At 39.5% G+C, this 20,530-nt stretch overlaps 1 protein-coding gene across 15 annotated transcripts in view; it reads right to left on the bottom strand.

Moving 5' to 3' along the window:
* Nucleotides 1-20,530, bottom strand: part of LOC131131339 (pleckstrin homology domain-containing family A member 5-like) — a 78,375-nt gene that overhangs the window by 34,681 nt on the left and 23,164 nt on the right. For 2 of the 15 annotated variants that reach the window (XM_078789664.1, XM_078789683.1), the window contains exon 1: nucleotides 7,594-7,803. The exons of the other annotated variants lie outside the window; for them this stretch is intronic. The gene's annotated coding sequence lies outside the window, so the exon portion shown is untranslated. Of the gene's footprint in view, nucleotides 1-7,593; nucleotides 7,804-20,530 lie in introns of those variants that run through there. 15 annotated transcript variants of the gene reach the window in all.

A 20,530-nucleotide genomic window follows, 5' to 3' on the forward strand; every position in this document is an offset into this window, starting at 1 on the left:
AAAGAGCAAATACCGAGAGTGAAATAGGGGGTTGAGTTTCAGTTTAGCATGGAGAGTAATAGTCTCCACAGCTGAGGCCCGTAATTACAGGAGACGGTGCTGGCGATGGAGTTCCATGTGCGGTCGAGGGACAGACCAATGGCACCATTATTCACTGGTATGCCTTCACATGTACTACGCCTCGCATGGACCATAGAATGTCTGGCCAGGTTATTTACATGCTCATCGGGTTGCTTGGCGAGTGATCGCACGTATCAGCTGTTTGCCTGCATGTGTAAATGATCTCCGTGGTGCATATCAAAGATAAAATGTGCCCAAATATTTTCTGATGTTACCGTCCTTGTCAACGCATCGTAAAATGTTTCATCATTCAAATTCATTCAAGCTCGCCGTTTCTTGGGTTACCAACGTTGTAGCACGACAACTTCCTCCATTTCTCAAACAGGCAGAATTGATGGATGGATTGCCGATTTACACGAAGGTTCTCCACGGTCCTCCCATTCAAGTTAAACATGGAAGCCTTTGCAGATGTGCTTCCTGACACACGAGCAAGGGTCGGCGTTTTTAAGAGGGGTTGTGCTATACGGACGGAAGCTATTTAAGAAGGTCCTGAACATTCCTCCCAAGCAGCTGGTGAAGCTCAGTGGAAAACATGGAGCTTCTGATGTAACATGATGGTTGAGTGTGGGCCAGCAAAGGCAGGTCAGGAAAAGAAGTGGGTTTTAAAGGGAGAAAGTGGTCCTGTTAGACCACTTTACACTTGACCCAGCAGCGGCATCCCCACGGCAGTGAATGGAAGGCTGTGAGGGAATTAAAGCCTCCTTTATCAAGGAGCAGAAAAGGTGGAATCCAAGTACCGTATGTTGGTGGAATGCCCCTGAGGTTGTTTACTGTTTCGTTCAACCTAATTAGGGATGTCACAAAAATGTAGAAGTCGAACCAAAGACAGTTTACCAAAGTACCAATATCATAACCAGAACCTCAAGTTATGGTGACATAGGAAAGATCTTGTCAAATAGCGAGGCAAGGGGCTAGCTCGGTAGACAGATCATACCTTATCAATTAGGGATGCGCGAGTACACCACTACTGTATTGTTCACCTAAGAAGTGGGCATGGTTTAAAAAAGAATATTTGGGTTTTTTTGGTCTGAAATTATGAAAAGTTGCTATATTTATTGTTTATTATTCAGCGCCAATATATCTGTACCGTGTATGTGTGTAAGTGTTCTGTAAGACTATTAAGTACCGTATTTTCTGGACTATAAGTCACACTTTTTTTTTCATAGGTTGGCTGTTCCTGCGACTTATACTCCAGAGCGACTTATAAATGACAAAAGTGTTTATGTTCCATAAACACTGGACACCTTTTCTGTTCATGTTTATTTTTTGTGTAGCTGAATAAGCATTGTGTTAGCATTGCTTACACCTATTCAGCCTGTTCTCTATTCTTTTATTGTTGTTTTATTGTGTAATTAGATAAATAAATTACCCGCAAAAAATGCAACTCATACTCCAGTGCGACTTATGTATGTTTTTTTATACCTAATTATGTATTTTTGGCTTTGTGTGACTTATACTCTGGAGCGACTTAGAAAATACGGTAATTCGTTTTTAATGAGTTGTGTGAAGTAAAGTTGGTGAATAATCTTCCTGTGTATTTTATCTCAAAAACACCACGTTCAGTACTACAAACAAAGTTTTCCAACTAACTATAATACCAAATAAATACTCGCAAATGAGATTCATATAATACAGTATAAGAAATATTGTTCTATTATATATGTATTTGAAAAGGAATACTCTGATGAAGCAGTTTCCCTATTTTGGGAACTGTGCAATCTTGTTTAAATATTACAAATTGAGTTTTGATGATCATAATCAGGCATTTGTATGAATAATCTTATTTATTGACTCGAAAAGCAAACAAATTAGAGTGTGATGAGGATGTGGAAACAGACAAACAGTGTTTGACCTCAGAGGTTCCATTGTATCTTAGCGCACACCCTCCTCGAGGTAGGCGAGGACTAATGCGAGTGGATCATCTGATATAGACGAAGGGGCCTCTGGAATATTCATCCATTAGTGGCACGAGATATTATTACAAAAAAACAAACTCATAATGCTGAACGGCAAGTCTAAAAGAAAATCACCCTCGGAAAATATGTTTTCAAAACATCCCGAGACTAAAGTTAGCTCCTTCAGCATTTAAAGCGATCACATATGTTGTGAGGGATGTGGTCTGTGGTCCCCACAGTCAGCACTGGGCTACAGTTACTTCAAATCATGTGGGTGGAGCATATGGTAACGTTTCTGGACTTCACGACTCGCTCTGTTTCGTAGCATTTTTCAGCGCGAGATGTTGGTTTATGAGGAGGGTCTCTCCGAAGGAAACCAGATTTCCTCCCTACTGGCTCTCGGGTGGGGTGGGGTGAAGAACTAGCAGCAAGAAGATGAGCTGACCACGTCGCAGTGAGGAGGGCGGGTCCTCAACATAATAATTAGGAGTGAACTGTCTCGGGGGGCGACCCCTCCCACGCTTGGCTTTTATGATTCTGGGTGGGTCTTTGATCCGTTACTCCTCTTCAAGCACAGGTCACACGCGCTCCAAAGGCTCTTGACATTAGAAGTGGTCTGACAACAGAGTCGTGTTATTTTAACAGCGGGAGTGTCGGGCCCAGCCTTGGAAACGTCTCTGTGGCAAAACCAAACCAAAGCTGGAACCTGGCCTTTTGTGGGAGGGATTTGAACTGCTCGCATGTGCAACATTGGCCATTAAATCACAAGATTGTCTGTATTGTACACAATACACTAGGGTGCATCAAAAAACACAATTATTGAATTTTGATATGGCTTGGTGCTAAAAGTGTTCCAATATATGTCGAAACAACACATACAAAATATTTTTCCAATACATGATTATTTAGGGGTGCCACCATACATCTGCTTTTGTGGAATAAAGTAGTGAACATTGCTCAATGGTCGCCATGAATTGTTATTTAAATATGTTACTATTGCCCCTTGTGTTTACAATAAAATACAAATAAAATTTAAAAAAAGTGTTTAAACTTTATATGTATGTCAAATATCCATCACTTCTACATAAAATTCAGGGTAAGGTCATGTGAACATTTACTGCCATTCATTTTGTCAATAGGACAAATGAATGGAGAATCATGAAAGTTGAATTCTGAAAAATACCCAATCTGCCCAAAGAGAAAACAAATATATTTATTTTAATAACCCTATAAAAAAATGATGTTGTATAGAAGTTCATTGTACTCAACATTTCCAGGTCAACTTTTTGGCAATTAGACTACAAATTGCACATTTTCCAAAAATTTTACAAAAGTTTATGTGTGAGGTGGCACCCCTAAATCTCAATGGATTTCCTCAAAACTTTGCAGAAGACATTTTTATGTTCAATAGAAAAAAATGAAATGCCAGCCAAATAGATATTATGAAATAAAAATTTCAAATTTGATGCACCCTACAATAATACAGTGAAGGCAAAATGCTTTTATTGTTGGGCATTACGGATCGATTACGTCTAATAGGTGCTGTTTGAGGTTATAGGGTTACGGCATGAGAGCTGAAACCAGAAGTGCGGGTCCAGCCAATCAGGCCGTCCCGTGTGCGTCCCCAAGGATATGACGGAATGCCAGCTACTGCATTGACTGCTTTCTTTAATCGCTACTTCTCACCGTGGGATCGCATCCTTTGTGTCGCTGTTCAGATTTGATGATCCTATTAAATACGACTAAGGGATATTAAACCAGGCTCCTCGGACCGTGACCTTGTTTCCTATGTGAACAAGTCACACTCTACTCTCTTTTCACACGTGGCCATTTGGCGACGTTTGAATCATCTAATCTGACTTGGTGTGGACATAACGCACATCCTGAATCAGACAGCGGACCCCCAAGGCCATTGTAAAATTAATCTGTGTTATCACCCGTTTTTAATGATTACAGACTTATGGTGAACTTGGTCTTTTTTTGTGCAAAAACAAATAAATGTAAATCTGTATAAATCCGACCCCATTAAAGTTGAAGTGGTAGGAGCAGCCATACTAGAAGCTGAAAAGACCTGAAGTGCAAAGGAACTCCTCAATCCCGCATGGACATTGACGAGCGGTATGAATAGCCCTCCTCCTCACAAAGGCTGGGCTGAATAAGCAGAATAGGCAGTTTGGAAGGGGGCATGTGGGGGGCAAGAGAAGAAAGGGCCAACAAGACAAAACACGGGCTTTGCAGCCCCCGGTAGAAAGCCCACCTAAAATGCAGCGAGTGCTGCCACTGCAAAGCCATGAGCGGTCCCAGAACGTAAAAAGGTGGGAACCCCCCAAACACGCCATCTGAGCTTTGACTTTGACCTTTGGATATTTCCACTTAACCACCCAAAACAGCTGCTCAGTCAAGTTACAAATCACATTTTTTTTTGTCCAAATAATTCAATTAGACCCCCCCGGCTCCCCGCCCCCGAGGCAGCCGTGACTGTGATAAAGCAGTGTCAAGGTGACACAGCTGAACAGCCGATTTGAGAGGATTTGAGCACCATGGTGACAAGCTGCTTCGGAGAGAAAAAACACTATTCGCAAAGACTTATGTGGCACCATGGCGGATACAGTACAGAAAACCATGTGCCATCCTACTTTTCTCCATCGTATACTCTAGATGCTGTCCTTTCCCGAAATAGAAGTCCAACCGTCTAATCAAGGTCAACTCCTTAAAGAAATAGATGACGATGAGATAGGACAGTCTCACTTGACAACGATTCATCCAGAAGTGTGGAAATGGACTTGAACTCAACATTGTCTTTGAGTGAAAATGTTCTATGAAGTCGCCCCTCAGGGTTCGGACATCGGTCCCTCACGCCAACGTGGTTTTTCAAAAATGAATTCATATATGATGACGGACAGTGGCCCATTAGTATGAGTGAAAGACCAGTCATGTGTAGTACTCTGGCCACTAGGTGTCAGTACGGACACAGAACATGAATGACAACCTTACATGACCTTGACACGGACTATACGACATGTATGTCTTTTTTAAGTTTAGTACATGGACCCAAATATTCCAATTCCATTTGGGTTATTTGCTCAAACGGAAAGAATCTAACCTTTGTATACACATCATTCCGAAAGAAAAGTGCCAATGCGAATGAATACATAATCGGATTCACAGGGGTGGAATATTCCTTTCCCCAATCCGATGTATCCAAGGTATCTTGTACCCGCTCAATCGGAAAGTTGTCACGCTCAGCTGTCACGTAACACGCAGGCGTCTCTCAGGTTTTGAAAATGGCGGCGTGCAGTCATCACTGGACTACAGCGGAAAGTTCGTTTTTGATACAAACTTTAAAAGAACTGGACGGCCGAAAAACTCGCAACTGCGAAAAAGTGTAGCAACTGTCCCGACAACCGTGGTCATCGCACTCTCGTCCGCCATCTTCGATGAATCACGTGATGTTGTTTACGTTTTACTGCGTATGCCCTATTGACTATTCCTTTTATTCCGTTTATTCCGATTATAGCGGTGCATGTAGACAGGAGATTGGAATATTCCTTTCCATGTATACACTGTCATTCGGAAAGAGGAAAATCTCCTAAACGTGGCTATTGTAGAAATTTCATGAAACACCCCCCCCCCCAAAAAACAGCAACAATGGGGAACAAATGGTGTACAAGTATAAGTAGTCAGTCAGTACGGACACAGAACATGAATGACACCTTACACGACCTTGACCTTGACACGGAATATACGACATGTACCTCTTTTTTAAGTTGAGAATAAATCAACTGAAGGCTAACTAGTTAGCTCGCTGATCCCTGCGAGTTTGCGGTTTAAAAGAGTAACAGAAGTGTGACTATAGGGGTGTTATTCATGTCTGCAGGGCTCTAATAATGCTTAAAAATCGTGGCGGTGTCTGGAACCAATTGACCGTGATGAACAAGGGACAAGTGTATTCAAAAGTAGAGGTGCAACAACTGATAAATCAACGATTCATGAATTATTCACCTACACCAGCTTTGACGCTACAAACTTTACACGACTCCATTTTTTTAGCCTCCTTGTGGCTCCATCAAATATGTTTTGAGCACCCAAATGAGGGAAAAGACCCATTTTTAAAAAACTGTTACAAATATCCAATGTTCTGTAAGGCAGTGAATGCATCCTGGCTGAGCCTTCCCTCGTTGGTTTCATCGCTGCAACATGACAGAGACCTATTTAACAGGCAATATTTATATTTATGTCCCAAATGCAAATACTACATGACTAAATGAGCAGTGAGTCACGTACAGGTCAGAGAAGGACTCCCATTCGACAAAAGAGATGATTGGATGAAATTGACCTGTCACTGTTTACCATCTCAGAGGTCCATCATGACTCAAAGCCTGAAATTGAATGTGACGCCGCCTTCCATCCGCACGATGTGTTGTGCCCGAAGAGCTGGCCAAGCAATTAGCGGCGCAACCCCACCGTACATCTGTACGGTTGCTAATCTGCTGGTTAATGAGCTCGCAGCCACAAATAGCATTTATCTAGCCATCGAAACAGAACAGAGACATTGGCTTGTGATGATGCTAGGGTCCCAGGCCCCCCCTTAGCTCCTACACTATTAGCCCCATTGAACACCCGTTGGTGTGTATCATCACAACAGCGTACCGCAATAAATAATCGTTTGACATTGCATGATATTAAAGTAACAACTAGGCGTTCATTTTGACAAACCTCTACTCTGACACACATGGAAACCAATTGCTAGCTGTATGATCCTACTTGGTTTATATGAGCTCAGCTTTGGCACAACAGGCTGATAACATCCAGTATGTCAACACCAGGATCGAGAAAAACCGGTTCAATTGATTTTTGGAAGGAATTCATGCATAAAGCCAACACTATCCACAAAAGTAAACACAAAATACCTTGTAGAGATGTTGCCGAGTGCTTCGAAACTCCCTTTTTCCATTTTCTACTGACTCGGGACTCACGGGTACTGGACTCTGTTAACTCGTTCAAAGACACCAACGAACATGTCATTAATGATCAGTCACGTGACTCGGTTGAACCGAGTACCCGCTTCACTTGAACGAGTGACTCGGATGAACTCGAGTCAGTAAAGGAATCCACCTCTATAATACCTTTCCCAGGAGACTTGATGATAACATGGTGATGCGCGCTTTGCAGTTGATTCACTCCAGTTGAACTCTCACGCAGCCAATAAAAAAAGCTTTCAAAGATCGTTCACAAACCGAAATAACTGACTCCAAACGGTGCGACATTACAATCAAAGGAGGAAAAAACAGTAGCAATGAGGGAATGAGACAGCTTCACTCCAAACTATGATACAAAAAAATCAACTGAGCTGCAGTACATGTTGAATCTTGCATCGCAAGAAATGAACGTTGGACACAAGTAGAAACTACATAGTGTGAAATCGCTGCATTGGAGACCAATATTGAAGATAGTTCAGCACATAAGCACAAATGCAGTCATATGTAGCAAACAAACCATACCCGAGTGACTACAATAAAATACAAAACAATATACTGAAGCACAGTGCGTTATCACAAGCAGAGTTTTTTGTACTTACACTAAAAAGCCTCCATAGCGTCCAAAGCAGTAAAAAAAGCCGCAGCAAATACCAAAGTAGAGACGCGAGGAGATCCTCTATCCGTTGTAAAAGGTCTTCGATGAGATGAGCGCGTTGTTGTTGTTGTTGTTGTTATTATTATTGTTATTATTTAGCATGCGTGCTCGCCTGCAGCTGTGCTATCAGGTCGTCCTCGTGCTGCTGACTGACGAGCAGCAGCGCGCGCCAGGACTGCAGGCACACTGAAACCCGAGAGGCGGTGACGTCACAGCCCGGAAGTGAAGCAAGGTGCACTAGCGTTACAAAGCAGGCATGTACGGGCCCATGCCTGGGATGCTGCATGCTACACACTCACACATGCAGGCGGCCATAGAATGTTGTGTTGCAATGAAAGTAGGGTTTGGTATCGTTTCTACAGTATATTATCACATATTGATGCCACTTTGGAAAGGGAAAACATGCACATTTTGTCTGCATTAAGGTTTTATTTTTACGTTGAACAGAGTAGTACTCCCAATAGACTTCTACACCACTATGTACATCTGTGCAATACTTTGTTTTTATACTCAGTATAGTTACTCCAGACTCCATTCACTGTGTAATATCTGATCAACCTCCACGTGCAATATAAAGGCTCTAAATACAATATATTAAGTTCTATGTGAAGTATTTCTATAATGCCTCACTCACTAGCAAGATCTCATAATGTATAGACTGGTCATATATTTCATCTCGTTTCATACTATCTGCATACTGTAGTTGTTTATAACTCTGTTGATTTGTTAATACTTGGGTTGTTTATATTGTTTATTTTTTTATATTGTGTATTTTTGTACTGCTTAACTGATGCTGTACTCTTGCTGCTGTGCAATGCAAATTTATCTTATCTTATCTTATCTTATTCTCCCGTATGGAATCAAATCCACAACAGCGGACTACATTTAATTAGCACCAATATCACATTAGCCACGTTTACATGGACCCAAATATTCCAATTCCATTCGGGTTACTTGCTCAAACGGAAGGAATCTAACCTTTGTATACACATCATTCCAAAAGAAAAGTGCCAATCCGAATGAATACATAATCGGATTCACAGGGGTGGAATATTCCTTTCCCCAATCCGATATATCCGAGGTATCTTGTACCCGCTCATTCGGAAAGTTGTCAGGGTGTGTTCTTTCAGCGCATGCTCACACGCAGACGTCTCTCAGGTTTTGAAAATGGCGGCGTGCAGTCATCACTAGACTACAGCGGAAAGTTCGTTTTTGATACAAACTTTAAAAGAACTGAACGTAATTGCAAGACTGGACGGCCGAAAAACTCGCAACTGCGAAAAAGCGTAGCAACTGTCCCGACAACCGCAGTCATCGCACTCTTGTCCGCCATCTTCGATGAATGACGTGATGTTGTTTACATTTTACTGCGTATGCCCCATTGACTATTCCGTTTGATTATAGCGGTGCATGTAGACAGGAGATTGGAATATTCCTTTCCATGTATACACTGTTTTCTGGTACGTCATTCGGAAAGAGGAAAATCTCATGTAAACGTGGCTATTGTAGAAATGTCATGAAACAAACCCCCTCCCCAAAAAACAGCAACAATGGGGAACAAATGGTGTACAAGTATAACATAGAGTTGATTCTAAATACACACAAATCATCTTGATTTTAAGTAAGCTTTTTACAAAATAAACAATAGCAAAACGGCCCTTGTGTCCTTTTCCTCACAACATTTTGCTGGAAAAAGTTTGGGAACCCTCGCTCTCTGCTGTTGCCAGGTTTGAAATACTTTGGAGACTTTATTTCGCCAGCAGGATGTGTTGTTTCTGGCGTTTAGCGTCTCGTACATAGCGGCAACTCCTTTGGCTCATTCTTCAGCAAGCTCTGACAAAGGGGGCCTGTTGAAAAAATAAATATGGCTGCCCTGGCTGTTAATGGCTCATCCCGAAACTATTTGACTCCCCTTTGATAAAGTGGCTGAATGTGTTGCAAGAAGTGCAAGAAACTATGTAGCTTCATTATCTCGCATGAGATCCAGCATGGAGACACAACATGGAACTCGGTAAAAAAAAAAAAAAAAAAAAGTGGACGCACTTTACAAGGATAACAATGTTGACTGCTTTTGCTTTGGCAACCCTGCAAATTGGCTGATTTCTGGTCAAAAAACTTGTCAGGATGTCAGGCCTTGAACGCACCACAGATGACTCTAGTATATTAATGAATAAATCATGCTGTTTTGTGGTTGAGTCATCTCTTATTCACCTAAATTGGTGAAATGAACTCAAATACAAATAAGAGACATTCAGAAAAACCCATTCCAACAAATTGTGGTGATATGTAGTACTCACCACTGGTCACTAGGTGTCAGTAATATTGCTGTAATGTTCAGTGGGACACACAAGCACCAGACTTAATTGCCGGAACAAAAGGTCTTTATTTTATGTTTCGATCCCTAACACAGGTGACTATAGGGGTGTTATGTTTTTAATAGAGGTCTCCAATAATGTGAAAAAAAAAACGTTTTTAGGCGGTCCTAAACAGGTTTTCTATGGCAGCGATATCCAACCAGGGGTGCGCGAGCAAATTGTGGGGGCATGTGGAAATCTTTAATTTCCAAGAAGGTAAGTAAATATTCTTCATTGTTTCATATTAAGACACCGGTAGGGACACCGGAGACCGCCGCCACTTTGGGCACAGTAAGCCACCGAGCTAACCGGTTAGCCTCCACTTTATTTATTCTAAACTAATAACAACATATATCAATCAATCACAGGCGGGTTCGGATCTAAACTCGTTGTTATTGTAGGCTTTCCTTTCAACATGAACGGAGATGCACTAACTAGCAAATGGGAAAAATACCAAACAGGTTCCGGATTGGGCCTCCAGCTTTTGAAGACATGAAAGCCCAGACAATGACCTCGCCCCGTACCCAAACGGCTCTGCTGCTCAGCAACCTGCAATTTGCTGTCAACGGAGCACAAAGATACATCAAGCTAGTCAAGCCCCTCCCACTGACACACCATAACTACTCGGACCAGCTTTGTTACATAAATAATGCACCATCTATCCATTACAGAACCAGTCCACCGGCTATCAATGCTCCTCCGGGGAATGCCCACGCCGTGCTGGAACCCGGAGACATGGGATTCAGCTACCGTCTGGGACGCCGAATGGACACCAGCCAGCAAAACAAGAGAATGTAATGAATACCTGGAGGATATATTATATGATATCCAGTGTATGGATCCGTGGAAGAAGAATGTGTGGCCACGGAGCTTGGGTTCCAAAGCAGAGAAGAAAAGGTGTCAGAGGGAGAGTCAAAGCAAGCTGCTCAGCCATCTGTGGAAGTGTTGTCTTGCCTCAAGAGAGAATATCTTTCCGGGCAGGATAACCGAGTCCTTGTTTGCTATCATTGCTCAAATCAAACACCAGTCAACTGCTTTTTGGGCCCGTTGGGTTTACACTAAACACTAAAAACCTTAAAACTCTCACATGGGTCGTTAATCATAATAATTGCAGCGGTACGCCAAATGAAATCTAATGTCTCGATACAATTTAATGAATAGGGAGAAGATTGCGATTAGAGATCTGCTTCAACCATCAGTGGGAGTACTGCCTTACAGATATTTTTAAGGAGGGCTGGACCCGACCAAGGTTACACAAACCCTGCCTGTTTCATCTCCGACCCAAAGTTAACAGCACCCTACCACTTGATGGCTACACATCGTTGGTCTTTATGACGGCCATGTCAAAACATGTGCTTTGGCTCCAAGACTCCAAAGGCAGGAGAAGGCTAACAATGCACGGGAAGCATCATATTTCATCCTGAAACAAGAAATGTTTGGTATATTTGTAGGATTAGATACACATGGAACGCTACACCGGAATCTGGCTCGTGTTTCCACCACAGGGCGTGTAGGTGAGATGGCGGCGGCTGCATTCGCTACAAAAGTGGTGTGACATCATACCCGTCACACAATGTAACAAAGACGAGGAACGCAACACGAAAAAATACACAACAATGGAGGTCACATGATAGGTTTTTCCTCTCTGGTGAGTCTTCCATTCCCGTATCCACTCAGGAGTGATACTTGGGTTTTCCACTGGCACGACTGTCCCTGTTCGCTGCCTTTCGACCCAAACGCTGACATTAACAACAACTGTAGAATATTCATTCATTCATTCATTCATTTTCTACCGCTTTAGAGGGTTCAATTCCACCCTCGGCCATCTCTGTGTAGAGTTTGCATGTTCTCCCCGTGCATGCGTGGGTTTTCTCCGGGTACTCCGGTTTCCTCCCGCATTCCAAAAACATGCTAGGTTAATTAGCCACTCCAAATTGTCCATAGGTATGAATGTGAGTGTGAATGGTTGTTTGTCTATATGTGCCCTGTGATTGGCTGGCCACCAGTCCAGGGTGTACCCCGCCTCCCGCCCGAAGACAGCTGGGATAGGCTCCAGCACCCCCCACGACCCTCGTGAGAAAAAAGCGGTAGAAAATGAATGAATGAATGAATGCGTCAGATTCCAATTGAGTGCATCCCATAATCAGTTCCCAGTTCCACATGTCCAAAAGGAGTAGGAAGAAGCAAAGCTTATTAAATCCTACCCCTCCATCTGGTACTTTTACAATCACTAACTGTTACATTTGTTCACTTCCTGCTTTCCTAATATAGTTTAAGGTTTTGAATTTTTTTTATTTTTATGTTTTTTATGTTTTATTTAAGGGCTGCACGGCGGTCGAGTGGTTAGCGCGCAGTGGTTAGTGGTTAGTGCGCAGACCTCACAGCTAGGGACCAGGGTTCAATTCCACCCTCGGCCATCTCTGTGTGTAGTTTGCATGTTCTCCCCGAACATTTGTTCACTTCCTGCTTTCCTAATATAATTTAAGTATTTTTAAAATAATTTTTATGAATGTTATTTGTTTATTTTTTATTAATTTTCATTGATTTTTATTTTGTAATACATGTTTTTTATTATTTATTTTTTAGTAATTTTTAAAATTAATTTTATTTATATATTTTTTATTAAATTGTATTTCATTCATTAATTCATTTTCTACCGCTTTTAATAATGCACCTCGTACCACAGTAGGAGGTGATATGAGCATCCAATGCCATAATGGGTACCATAGTAAGTGTCAATATAGTGATATACATATATAGCACATCATGACTGGTTCAAGACTCTTCCCCTTGTTTCTGTAATGGATCCATCTGAACAAAGAAAGAAAAGAATCCCATTTGAAAGAAGGGTTAGTGTTGAGGAAATATTGTATGAAGTACGTTGGTTGTGTCCATGGTTTTTGGTCCATGGTTTTTGGTATTAACCTTGACTATCATTGCACCGTAACGCCATAAAGGGAGACTGGGCAGCATATGTAAAAAGCAAAACACACTAAAAATGCGGTCTTGGATCCAATTATCAATAAGCAGTAGTTGCTTTTCATCTGCGTTGGAGCCTCCATCCGGTCGTCGGTGACAGAAGCACAGGAGAAGCTTTCAGACTCATTAACTACCCACACGGAGTCAGGGAGAGGGGACTTGCTAAGTGTTCGCATGTTCATCTCCTCTCAGAGGATCTTTTCTACCAACCCACTCGCTCCGGTCGGTGGCTCTTACCTCACCCACCTACACTCCCACGCTCTCTTCTTTGCAAGTGAGGAGCAGGTTGTTACCTGCTGGTGTTGGGAAGAAAAGCGGCGCAGCGCGTGGCTGCCGGTTTGAATTCATGACAATCAGCGTGCGCCAGATCGCTGCACGAGCTTCTGTTGCTACTCAGCGATGGCTCCAGCACAAATTGGTCTGTTATTAGCTTGACTTCAGGAAGCCGACGCGATCGTGGACTAATCTGACCACCCTCTGCCTGTGTTGATGTGTGCTAGGAAAATACCCCAGTGATTACATGTTAGCCCAATCAGAAGGAAAAAAGTCAGTGAAAGAGCTTTCAGAATGAATCTTGAGTCAGCATACATTCATTCTACAGTAAGTAAATAATAAACCTTCCCTGTTCAATAACACAAATGCTTCGACCCTCCATAAATGGTAATGGTTTTATTTCATTTGAACATGCATCAGATTCCAATTGAGTGCATCCCATAATCAGTTCCCAGTTCCACATGTCCAAAAGGAGTAGGAAGAAGCAAAGCTTATTAAATCCTACCCCTCCATCTGGTACTTTTACAATCACTAACTGTTACATTTGTCCACTTCCTGCTTTCCTAATAATAATTTAACATAACTAACATAATTTTTTATGTTTTATTTAGGGGCTGCACGGCGGTCAAGTGGTTAGCGCGCAATGGTTAGTGGTTAGCGCGCAGACCTCACAGCTAAGGACCAGGGTTCAATTCCACCCTCGGTCATCTCTGTGTGTAGTTTGCATGTTCTCCCTGAACATTTGTTCACTTCCTGCTTTCCTCATATAATTAAAGTGTTTTTTTTTATAATTTTTATTTTTTATAAATGTTATTTGTTTATTTTTTATTAATTTACATTGATTTTTATTTTTTATTAATTTTATTATTATTTATTTTTATTATTTTTTATTAATTTTTATTTTATTAATTTTTATTTTATTAATTTTTATTTTATTAATTTCTATTTTATTTTTATTATTAATTTTTATTTTATTTATATATTTTTATTAATTATTATTTCATTCATTCATTCATTTTCTACCGCTTTTTCCTTACGAGGGTCACAGGGGTGCTGGAGTCTATCCCAGCTGTCTTCGGGCGAGAGGAGGGGTACACCCTGGACTGGTGTCCAGCCAATCACAGTAATTTGTATTTGTATTTGTATTTTTGGAATACACAGGAAGCCAGTGGCTCCTTGCAAATAACCTGAGCAACTCTACTTTCCATTTTTTGCTGCGGTGCCACGCAAGTGGAAAGCCCACACACCACACCACAGAGAATCAACTCGGTTTTCCACGTGCATCCATCCGTGAGGATGAAACAATAGGCAGGGACGTCGGCACGAGCAGACAAGCTAATTAGAAGATGAAAAGTAACGCAGCTAATTTCGCACAAGCGAACAAAACAGAGCAATCAAAGAGGGAATCGGACTATATTGTGCCCGAGCTGCTCCGACATCTGAAAGAGCTGAACGCTCGACACCCTGCTGACAATAATTACACACTGGCGAAAAAAAAATGGTGTAGAAATGACTCATTTGAAATCAATGGGCTGTATCTAGGACTGCTATCATACTGTACGAGAGCACAAAGCAGCGCTGGAAGCACTGGGAATGTGCAATCCTGGAGCCAAGCACAAGGTACAGTATTCCCAAAAGAGGAAAAAGTGAAGACAGACCCGAGGGCAGCAGATTAGTGATGTGTGAGTTATCATCAATCACAAGAGGTCGTTCAGGGGACAGAATGCACGACGGGCTCGCATCACGGCCTCCCGTTTAAGCCTTGGCATCGCCGATTGTCACCACTTCCAAAGTTCACATGCCAAATGGCGCCACGGATTCACTTTAGCGTGAGCCTTCACCCCCGCAGAAGCAATACAAGCTAGCGCAGCTTAGCCGACCCCCCCGGCTGTGCCCTCATCAGGCTTTACTCGCATCTTTTTGCATTAAAGTTGCAAAGATTGCAAGAGCTGTAAACTAAATATGTGCAAAGTCGAGGCTTTTTTTCGTTGAAAAGAAAGCTGACGGCACACAGCTGTCGACGTTGTGTTTACATTTCCTGTCGTCGCCGACTCCCTAATGGAGATGCAAACATTTAGTGATGAATAATGGATCTTTCACCATTCAAGTTCTCATTACACGTTCATTTTGTTATTTTTCATGCGCAAAAATAATTGTATTTGTTTGGTGTGTACTCTAATGTTGACATATTTGGGTTATTCTCCAGCGAGGTGCATGATGCACAAACTATAAACACTAATAAACACGGGAAACAGTGTCAAATATTTAGAACACAATCTGATGTCAATTTCAGATCAATAATGAGTAAAATGGATGCAGCATTATAATATATTTTATATCCCGGTTATTCTGACCTTAAATAGTCCCAAACAGAATAAATCTATTGGTGGCTACGAAGGGAAATACTCATTCTCATGACCGACTCCCTCAACTTTCACATCCACCTACAAGTGCAGACACTTCCTCTTGTTCAGGGGTGTCACAAGCGAACCAAATGAATCATCAAGTCTCGTTTCGGCCTGTATTTGCATCTGGTTGGTTTGATAAGGCCAAGCCAACCGGCAAACTGATGTTTACAGTAATGGAGGGAAAAATGCTTTTATTCATTTTTCAGGTTGAGACTGATTACAAAAGCAGAGATGGGCGTTCAGGATTTGGCAACGTGTTTTTCCATTATAAAGAAATGACACTTAAACATTACTGACCTTTACACCCCCCCACCCCCCACCCATCCTCAATTTCCACGTCTCTGTTCAACTCAAACCTCCATGGTGTAACATTTCAAACACCCCCGCACTGAAAAACCTGGAGTTTTACGACAGTGGATTATTTCTTTATATATCATTGTCTCAATCCACAAGAACGGCAACAAACATCTGCACTTGCAAGCAAAGGAATGGAAGAATGGAATCTTACAACTCCAGAACCGATTGAGCGGGTGCACACGTGACCTGACCAGAGGAAAGAAAGGGCGACCTGGAGAATCACTAGCATTTTGGGGACGTAATAATTTTTTTTTATTTTACATTTTTTAAAATTTTTATAATGTTTAAATTTTTTAATGTTTTAGTTTTTTTAATTTTTTTTACATTTTTTAAAATTGTTATAATTTTTTTATTTATTTTTTTTACATTTTTATAAATATTTATTATTTTTTAATTTTTAATTTTATTTTTTTGTCACATACCTCACCCGGCCTTAGCGGAGGACTCTGCACATCAACTACGGTCTGTAAAAACTTCTCATCTCCAGGTGTATGACGATGGATGATTCATGGTCCAAGCCTGCACTGTAGACTTTGAGGGGATCTGCTGTGCAAACAAAGATGTCTTCATGGAAACCAAGTCCTAGGCTACCACTCACTGTAGTCGGCTGTAAGCATTAAGCACTTTATTTGTGGATGGGGGGGCATTATGTGTGGTCAGACCGCTGCGGTAACTATTTATCTACATTGAATGTATATTATGACAAAGCTATTTGTTAATTATTTATGTTTTCTGGACCACTAAATGTCTTTAAATGAGTCCAACTGCAATGCCGGTTTAAGCAGAGTGACATTTTGATACACCAGTAGCCTTTGGCAATGCCGAGCGTGCTGAGTCGGCTTGCCAGAGGACCCCGGTCCTGCTTTGGCCTACTTCTCTGAAGCACACAATGTCATGGAAAGTGTGTGTTTGTGTGTTTGACAGTACAAAGTGGCTTCAATGACATGTCACAAGCAATGGTAATGGTAATGGTAATGGTAATGGTTTTATTTCATTTGAACATGCATCAGATTCCAATTGAATGCATCACATAATCAGTTCCCAGTTCCACATGTCCAAAAGGAGTAGGAAGAAGCAAAGCTTATTAAATCCTACCCCTCCATCTGGTACTTTTACAATCACTAACTGTTACATTTGTTCACTTCCTGCTTTCAGAATATAATTTTTTTTAGTTTATTTGATTTATATTTTATATATAAATCAAATATATATATATATGATTTTATTTATATGTTTTGATATTTTTTATTTTTATATTTTCAATTAAAAATTAAAAATTAAAAATTAAAAATTAAAAATTAAAAATTAAAAATTAAAAATTAAAAATTAAAAATTTTAAATTTTAAATTTTAAATTTTAAATTTTAAATTTTAAATTTTAAATTTTAAATTTTAAATTTTAAATTTTAAAATTTTAAATTTGAATAGTTTATTTGATTAATTTTAAATTTTAAATTTTAAATTTTAAATTTTAAATTTTAAATTTTAAATTTTAAATTTTAAATTTTAAATTTTAAATTTTAAATTTCAATTATTTTCAAAAATAATTTTAAATTTTTATTTTTTTCAAAGTTCTAGTTTTAAGTTCAAGACTCTTCTTTAAACCAGCGTTTTAAACCAACCCACACATCCTCCAGTGATGGACATCAATGGTTCCTATCAGCAATCCTTGAATCAGGCAAACAATCATACCCAAACACAAAGTGACTGATGCACAAAGGCTGCTGAGGAAGAATCTTTATCCGACACCACAATGAAAAGCAACGTAGAATCTGTTAAGCTCTACTTCCTCGAGACCCTCCGGCCTTGTTAGCGGCTTGCATGAGCAGCAAGACAGCCAGGTCAGGGTTGCACACATTTGACTCGAGTGATGACCAACAGGAATTAGTCAGCCGTGAGGAAGACGCAGCAAGATTGGCCAAGAGAGAAAACAGCCAAGCATGAGAAAATGAAAGTAAATGACATCAGAGGAAGAAGCATCCGGGGATATCCAATAGCACTGCGGTCCTCCATTGTTGTTTGGCTTGTGAGTTACTGTGCCCCCCCCCCTCCCCTCCAGTTTAAATCAACATCAGTGATACATGTTCAAAGTCAAATATGTTTTGTCAAAATGGAGGTAGTTTTATGGTTCCTTGTTTAATCCCATATGGCCAACAGCACTTATTTATTATCTACACCAGGGGTCTCAAACTCACGGGCCGCGGGCCGCATTTGGCCCGCGAGACGCTAGTTTGAGGCCCCCACCTTGATACCAAAGTTTAATGTTGAAATGACAGCTTAAAGCTGTGCGCACACCGGACACAATTAACATGATTTTGGCCCGCCCATACTGTTACCCCGCCCTGTTTTGCTTTGGATTAGCAATGAAGCTAAAGGCTTATGATGCTGGGTACAAATAAATGCAGGAAATGATTTGGAATCAAACGGAAAATACACGTGAAGATAAAGCATCTCATTAAAACATGTTGTTAAAGTTACGACGCTGCTCCCAGATGGAACTGAGTAGGATGCTAACTTGCTAATTGGGTCCAATTATTAAGTTTCATTAATGTTCATGTTAAAGGTTAAATAACTGTTAATACTGTACATTTGAATCTGAAAAAAATAATTTCTCTAACAACTGTATGTTTTTCTTATTTGCTGTTTTATTATTATTTTACTTATTTATTACTGATTGATTGATTTATTGAATTTATTCTTAATTTGTTTATTTTTTTTTATCTTATTTTGTGTATAGCAAAATAAAAATTCAGATATTTGAGAACAGTGGATTGTTTTATCAGATATTTTGGTGTGGAAAGCCGGAACCAAAGTACGGAAAAAGTGTAGGGTATAGCAGAAGCAAAAGCATTGAAGATAGTTTTTTTATTGATTTTTTTCCAGTTTTTAATAAATGCATTTTGTTTGTTTTTTTAAAACCTGATGAGGCCCGGCTTCCCCCAGAACCTAGGTCCGGTGGCGCCCAGGTAAATTGAGTTTGAGACCCCTGGTCTACACTAAATAATTGGAAAAATGTATAATCAATCCATGTGCTTCAGTCCCGGATGATCAGTATCGGAATCGGATTGGTGCACCCCCACCGTGTACGACACCCCTGCTTCTCATGAGAAGAAGAGAGGGTTAAAGAAGAACCAGAAGTTGGCGCTGACACTAATTTGCAATGACGGTTTGGTTTTCGCACGTTGATACGGGACTGCAGAGGCCAGTTAATCCATATCTGAAACGGGGGCAATCAATGCCACGCTACGACAAGCGCTGGGCGGTGACAGAGGAATACACAGCTGACAAATTGAGGGCAGCTTTCGGAGCCGGCTAGCGAGTAGCTCAATCAATGTGATGCCACTAACTTGCACTTCCTTTCCTTTTGGCTTTTATATTCCACATTCACGTTAAGGCTAAGGTGGTAAAACATTGAGTGCTAATAGAAAGTGTCCCATTGACAGGCCGTCATTTCCACATTAGCTTAAATTAACCTTTTTATTTTTGTGCTTCATCATTAAGAAAGCTTTGTGTGCTGGTTATTGCGTCGAGCTGCTCTATCGGAGTCAACAACTCAATATGACAGACAGACAGACTTGTGAACACAGCAGTGAAATTGCCAACGAAATGTCATTGCCAGGTTCCCGTATATTACCAGAGACAAAAGAAGATAAATAATAATAAAATAATAATAAAATAATAATAATAATAATAATAATAATAATAATAATAATAATAATAATAATAATAATAATAATAATAATGTGGAGAATAAATAGATTACATAGATTAATTTATATAATTATATAATTATAAAAATAAAAAATAAAAAAATAAAAATATTATTATAATTATTATTTCATAATTTAAATAATTTTGACTAAATAATATATAAAATAATATAGATTATAATAATCTAATATAATAATCAAATAATAATAATAATAATAATAATAATGTGGAGAATAAATAGATTACATCAAATATGAACAACAATGTACAGCGTAAACAGTAAATAATTTAATAATAATATTATTATTATTGTAATTTATATAATTATATAATTAAAAAATAAAAATATTATTATAATTATTATTTAATAATTTAAATAATTTTGACTAAATAATATATATAATAATATAGATTATAATAATCTAATATAATAATCAAATAATAATAATAATAATAATAATAATGTGGAGAATAAATAGATTAGTCAAATATGAACAACAATGTACAGCGAAAACAGTAAATTATTTAATAATAATAATTATTATTATTATAATTTATATAGTAATTATATAATTATAAAATAAAAAAATATAAATATTATTATAATTATTATTTTATAATTTAAATAATTTTGAATAAATAATATTATAATAATATATATTATAATAATCTAATATAATAATCAAATAATAATATTATAATAATATAATAATATAAAGAGCATATAGGTCCCCTTTAAATAACATTCATTCATTCATTTTCTACCGCTTATCCTCACGAGGGTCGCAGGGGGTGCTGGA

The sequence above is a fragment of the Doryrhamphus excisus genome, linkage group LG1 (genome assembly GCF_037039965.1).
Source record: "Doryrhamphus excisus strain RoL-2023G ecotype Guam linkage group LG1, RoL_Dexc_Guam_v1.1, whole genome shotgun sequence".
NCBI classification, from domain to species: Eukaryota; Metazoa; Chordata; class Actinopteri; order Syngnathiformes; family Syngnathidae; genus Doryrhamphus; species Doryrhamphus excisus.